We start from the raw sequence: 7,314 nt of genomic DNA on the forward strand, positions 1-7,314 counted from the left end.
TTTATAATCATGCTAATTTGGCTGAAAACTACGAAGAGAATATTTTCCTCTTGTACATTTTCTGCATTCTTTTTCCTCTTTTAAGAGAGAATATTGGGCTGTTGCCAATTAAATTGAAATGTGGCATGGAAGTTATCAATCAAATGTAATTATTTTGTGCACAACAATATCACACACAAAATTAACATGTGCAACAGGGGAAAAGTGTCAGAAGACATCAGTTATTCCTGGGACAGCTCATCTCTTATTGAAGCGATGAAATTCTGGAAACACTGCTCTAGGCTTCCTGGCATCGCTCACTTTGGCTCTTTTTCCTCAGGCTCGCTTACCTCAATGACTGCTTTCGGGATCTTTGTACACAGGACACAGAAATGGAATCAGAATGAAACTATCTGTAAGGTCAGTGGTACCTTTCTTCGTGGTACTACCAGGAATCCTTACTTTAGCTTCATTTTAGGCATCACAAACTGGTATTCTATGTGTACGGCTTTGGCAGATGGTGATGCAGAAGGCAAAGCATGATTTTGAAGTTTCCTACACACCATTTCCTCATCCTTCTCAACTTCACACAGTCTAAGTTCAGCAGGACTGTGGCTGCCTGAGACACCATGACATCTAGTGGAGATCTGGGTTTTCCACTGGCACTCTAAAAGTGCAAATCCACCCTGCCTTTTATTCTTTCAAGATCTCTTCTGTGGCAGAATTTAACTGTGCAAGTAAAAGGTAAAAAAACCCCACAAAACTGTGAAGAATTTAACCATGAATCTACAGGTTCATGTATCCAGGGATCACAATGCCACTTGTCAAACTCAATAGTGAGTAAAAGCACAGGTGGCCAATACATGGTGCTCTCCATTCCCACCCTCTGAAACATGAGAATTGATCTTATCATTCCTGCTGTCCAGCTTGCATAAGGCCAAAGACGCCTTTTTGAAACAGCATTCCAAAAAGCTACTTCCAAATGATTTGACTCACAAATTGAAACCAATTTCTCTGAGTTCATGTTTATTGCATCCCTTCGTTATGTTTACACTTTAACAAGGGGCTTCTGATGGCAATGATTAAACCCAAATGAATGGAGGGGCATGCTAAGCATAAAGACAAACTGATGTTCTTGAAAGAGAATTTCATGGAGAGCTTCTTAGTCAGGCTATGCTAATCATATGAAATCCTAAAATGCAATTCTTCTCCATGTTTTTACAGGTAAATGATCTAAATAATGAGTACTCCTTCTACTAAGCTCTTATACAATATGCATTCCTCTGGGATACCATTTTTTTTTTTTTTTTTTTTTACATTGCATTATAACTACCTGTTCTCATCTCCTTTTTCCTTATCGGATTCCAAGCACCTTGGAAATAGACTCCATGGGTTATCCCTCTGCAATATGCATCCTTGTATCCCCAGCACAGAACTTGACATACCATAGTTGATCACACAGAGTTGAATTTAGTTGAATAATGTAGCCCTGTGGAATGCAGTGGCTGGAAGCGATCTCATATCCCATCCAAGCTCACTTCCTCACTTGACTGATGACAGAGACTGAAAAGCTTCACAAAACTGGCTTTACGTCCCTGCCTTCCAATGCCCACCATTGTCAACAAGGCCTTCATGATTTGCTTTTGTTTGCTCTGCAGTGTCACTTGCTTCTCACCCCACTCCCAAACTCACTCACCTTGACTTGGGTCACACTGGCCTTATCTCTGTTCTAATACATGCTTAGCTATTTCCCATTCCTGAGCCTTTGGGGTCTTTGTGTGTATCTTCTAGAAGGCTCTTCCTGCCACTCCTCACCTGTGCCAATCCTACTAGCCCCTTAGGATTCAACTTAACTTTCACTTCCTCCAAGTGGCATCCCCTGAAGCTTCAGTCTAAAGTCGGTTTCCCCAAATGACTCTCTCAAGTTAATTTTTCTTTAAAACACCTTATTCTTATTCTTCACGATTCTCCTTTTTCAACTACATGTGTAATGTCTATTGCTCTGATTAGACTGTATGCTACGTAAAGTCAGGAAATATTTCTTTCCCACCATTGTATGCCTAGCACTTATTTCAGTGCCTAATGCTTAATAGGTACCCATTAAATTTAGTCGAAAAATTAAAATAGCTAGTTAATGTCAGAACTATGTCTTGAAACTAAGATTTCTATTCTTACTCACATTCTTACCCCACAATGACAGCCTTCCATGAAAATCTATGAATGTAAGCTTCACTAAAGTGCTCCATCATGAAGGAATGGTGGTTCTAAATTTCACCACCTAGTAGCATATATATAATTTTTTTCAGATTTTTTAATCTTTGATTTAATGACTAAAATAGTTCTTTTTGATAATTCCCTGGAAGTTTATTTTATAAGAATTTATATCAGGAGTTAAGTTTAAGCAAGTACTAATCTTAAATTTCTCTTCCCCAAACAGTATGAAAAGTCCTCCGTGACTACAATAGTAGTGAGTCCAAATTGAACACAGCATGTCAGCTTGTTGCAGAGGATGCTGGGTGGGTAAGAACAAAATTTTTAAGGTTATTGGATGTAGAAGTTAAATCTTAGCTTCATAACTCCCTTGCCTTATGATGCTGGATAAGTTTCTTAAATACTTCTGAGGCTCCATTTTCTTATCTGGAAAACAGAGGCTAATTATAGTACTTACTCTTATTTAGGTCCTATCCGTTCTATTCATTTCTCTCTCCTACCTGCAACCTAGAACCAGATTCATCTCAATAAATATGTACTAATGAATAACTTAGCAGAGTGCATGTGAAATAGGCATCTATCTCTATCATCTATATGTCATACCCATTACAGCATCTGATACAAAGTAGGTCTCTACTTAATGGTGGTATGATGCACTAGAATGCTTTTGCTAATACAAATGCCCCATAAAAATTCAGTGCATTTTCTATAATAAATACAATTTCATAGTGAAAACAACTGGATGCTCTGCAGGCTGGCTCTGATATAATGTATTTAGAGAGACTGCTAGTAATTATTCTCTTTGATTTTCTTAATTCTACTCTAATTCAATGTTAAAAGTTACTTTTCATTTTCTTCATTTAAAAATAATACTATTGCTAAAAAGAGAAACTGAATGTGCTAAAAGCAATAGGTTACAGTTGATAAATCCCTTTCACAGTATTTTTCAAAATTAAAACACACACACTTTAATAAATAAGAACTGTGTAAATGTGTGGTTGGTCATATACACAAAAAAGAAAAGTTGGGAACTTTTAAACATTATACACGTAACTGACAAAAGGAGACCGTTTTATAATTTGCAGATGTTTCCAAGGGATACTCCTGTTTCTTGTACCCTATTTTCATCACTATAAATGCATCTTTTTAAAAAAAACTTTTAATTTTCTATTGGAGTATAGTTGATTAACAATGTTGTGTTAGTTTCAGGTGTACAACAAAGTGATTCAGTTATACATATACATATATCTATTCTTCTTCAAATTCTTTTCCCAATTAGGTTGTTACAGAATATTGAGCAGAGTTCCCTGTGCTATACAGTAGGTCCTTGTTGGTTAACCATTTTAAACATAGCAGTGTGTACATGTCAGTCCAAAACTACCTAATTATCCCTCCCCCCAACCCTTCCCCCCTGGTAACCACAAGTTCATTCTCTAAGTCTGTGAATCTGTTTCTGTTTTGTAAATAAGTTCATTTGTATCATTTTTCTCTTACTTTACTCAGTATGAATAAATGCATCTTGTTAGTAAATTTTTACTTAATTCAGATTTATTACAGCATCTTGGTAGAGGATTTGCTATGATTTCATCACAGCATTGACATACCCATTCCCCAGTGTAATTACTGTCATATCCAATGATATATAAAAATTATGAAATTTGAAGCTATTAAATATTGCATGTTTTTGTTGTCATTATCAAAAGCTCACAATTGTGGCTTATGTGGCAGAAGCTATATGATGTTCATTCTTGTTAGGTAAACATAATGAATCTAAAAAAAATGTGAATGTGGTATAAACGCATCAATTTCATAGAGAATAGGTGGTATTACTAAGTTGTTAAAAGCACAGATATTGACATCAAAACTTAGTTTTCTCATCTGTGAAATGGAGATAATTAACAACAATTACCTGACAGAATTGTTGTAAAGATTCAATGAAATAATGCACATAAAGCGTTTAGCATACGGCTTGCCTTATTTTAACACAAAGTAAACGTTACCTACGCAAACCTGCATGGGGAAATGAAGGGGTGTGAAAGACGTTTTGTGGTGTTAAGCATAATGAATGCTGTACATCTGAAGAGCGGAGAAAGGAGGAGGGGTCATCACTTCTTTCCAAATCCGTCTGTGTAAGAGTTAAGCTTCAGAGGTAATGGGAGTGGGGTTTGGCCAGCTAGAAAAGGAGTGACTCAGGAGGTGTAAAACCTGGCAGAAGGTTAGAAGAGGGGATGGGAGGAAAAGCTGCACATTATAAAAATGTGTCACAGGGTTTGATGCTTATGAAGTGAAAAATACACCCTTGTTATAAGTTATTGGTGGCTGCTGTTGATTTGAAAGTTAGTGACAAGCCAAGATGTTCTCCAGTCAGATGCTGATCTACAGAGGCAATGGGCCCAACTTCTGGAGGACGTTTCTTCCTCTTTGTCAGTAATGTAAGCAGTGGGAAAACCTGTGCAAATACTCTTTTGGGTCATTATCCTCTGAGCATCACTGATAATATATTTAGAGCCAGAAAGACATTAGCCCTGTTAAATTTATTTGTTTTCAACGAATCATTTTTGAAAGTGTCCACACTTTATCAAGGCTGCTCCTTAAATCTAATGTATTTATCATACAGGATTTTATTTATTAAATTTTATTTGCTGTCAAGAGAGACAGACATGAATACAATGTTTGAAAAGATGTCTATTGATGTGAGAAAAAAAAATGCAAGTCCTGAGGTAGAAGCTCAGTGAGTTGGAGAAATGTAAGCGTCTCCCACATTTAATCTTCACATGACAAAATGCATTATGGTCAAAATAGGACCATCTCTAAATCGTAGCTTTCTAACATTCTAAAACCTTCATAATATAAGCCTATGCTTTTAGTTAGGCTTTCTTTTCTTTTCTTTTTCTTACATTCCTTGAGGAACAATTTTGTCATAAATGCTACTAGGTCATTGTAAGCCTCTTCTTTCTTACAACCCTCTTTTCTACATAGTTATTTCAGATACATTAAAGCCAATTATAATTACCTTGGCAATATAAAACAGCGCGTCCTTATGCAAGGAGGATGTGATATACGGGGTGCAACATATATGGTGTCAAAAGCAAGTTATTTTCATCAGACAATTATAGTTGTCTTTGACATCAGGCCTACATTTCCCACCAATTAGTACAAACTGCAGGGTGCAATTATAGAATTCTGCAGTGCTAGCAGCTAGTGGTACTAAGTGGAATTTGGGGCATTTAATACTGTAAGGCCTAATAAATATTCTGCTTTAACTTCAATTGGTTCAAATCAATAGGTCTGTGTTGTCTGCACATCATTTTTTTCCTCAGCAAGAAAGTACGTATGGATTTTATTTTTTTGTGGGGAAATTAATTCTTCTTGTCAATAAAGTGCTTAATTTTCATTTTAACGCCATGCCTCTACTGCATGCCACTGAACTATTTATCAGGCCAAACTTACAACCACCAGTGGGGATAGTGGTGGAGGTCAGTGGAGGACTTTTGTAGAAAAGAAGTGTTCAGGAGGGAAAAGTAAAACTGACTTTTTTTTTGGCATCCTGATTAACTGTACGATTATTTGATAGTCTTTAAAATTATTCAATTGCTGAAATAAAATAGTGTAAATAAACTAAAGGGGCACTGTTCAAATTTTTAAGAAGCTTATTTTTTATTTGAGAAGTATATAAATGAAAATCTATGTGACTCTATGATGCTAGGACTAAGGAATAAAAAGTGGATGTGTAGAAGATTAATCAGTTATTTTGCCTACTTGGTACCTAGAAGTCAGGCTGGCTCACTTTTATTTATGAAACTGAGTAAATCAATCAGTCATTTTGGTGATTATGAAAATAATATCAATACTTGAGCCCCATCAGTTTTCAGTTCAAGGCCAGACTTTGTAACAGAAACCGTACACGACCAGATTTCTGCTTCCAAGTGACTTACTCTCGAATGCAGTTGTCTTGGTTTATGTCACTTAAGAGACTTAAGCATTTCCCTTAAGTTTCAGAATTTCAAGTATTATATAGTCAGCTGTATTAGTTTAGATTTTGTTTCTTGAGATCAGGTATTATCATTTCAGCTAAGTCTCCTGGGACTTTTAATAAGTATAGAAAAAAGGGATGAAGCCATTTATCTCTTTTCAATTGGAACCTAATTCCCCTCTCAAACCGCAAGTATAGGAGGCTCTCCAAAAGTGTTCCTCTTAAAAAAATGTAATTTAAAAAATTCAATAGAAGAGAATGCTGTTAGGGGGCATTGGAATGCATGCACAGTGTGGTCTGTTGCTGTCATAAAGAAGTGTATGGGGTACCAAGCCCACTTGGAGAGTGAGGGAGGAAGGTTCCGCAGAAGTGTCCAACCAGAAAAAATCTAACACAGACACAGGCAGTTCATCTCCCCTTCTTTTCAAAGGCTCCGAGGTTACCCTTGTACTTCCTGAACACCTTCTGCCCTTTTCCCTCAAAAAAGTTTACATGTATTCTGGAAAGAATGCCGTAGGAATAGAGCAATGGGCATGCGTATGAAAATGAAAATGAGAGATGGAAAGGTACGGTGGGCCACAGATGGGTATTGGTGATTTGCTCATTATTTCATTCAGCGTTTATTGAGAACCTACTGTGAATTAGGTAGCATGGGGGTGAATCAGAAATGGATCCTGCCCTCAAAAACTTGTGGCTTAGGACATCTGAGACAAGTCCATAGATAATTACAATACAAAATAAAGAGTGATTGGTGCCACAAGAAAGCCACAGAAGAAACACGACAAGAGTGTTCAGAGGAGAAGGAGGAAAATTGATGAGCCATAAAATTAGCCATTCTACTCATTCTCTGAGTGGCTTCTGATCTGGTTCCTTGGTGTTTCTATTTTTCTCTGCTGCAAAATTAGGGAAAGATAGCTGTTTTAATTTTTATTTATTTATTTATTTGTTTTGGCCACACTGCATGGCTTGTGGGATCTTAGTTCCCAGACCAGGGATTGAACCTGGGCCCTCCACTGGAAGGCCAGGGAATTCTGAAAGACAGCTGTTTTAAATATGAAATGCTATCTGTGAGTAATGGTAAATTTCTCTGCGTTGAAGTGCGAATTTAAGGTGTTGTATCTATATAATCAATGGACCACTTAAGTGCTGCA

The sequence above is a fragment of the Leucopleurus acutus genome (genome assembly GCF_964270905.1).
Source record: "Leucopleurus acutus genome assembly, chromosome: 1".
Taxonomy (NCBI): Eukaryota; Metazoa; Chordata; class Mammalia; order Artiodactyla; family Delphinidae; genus Leucopleurus; species Leucopleurus acutus.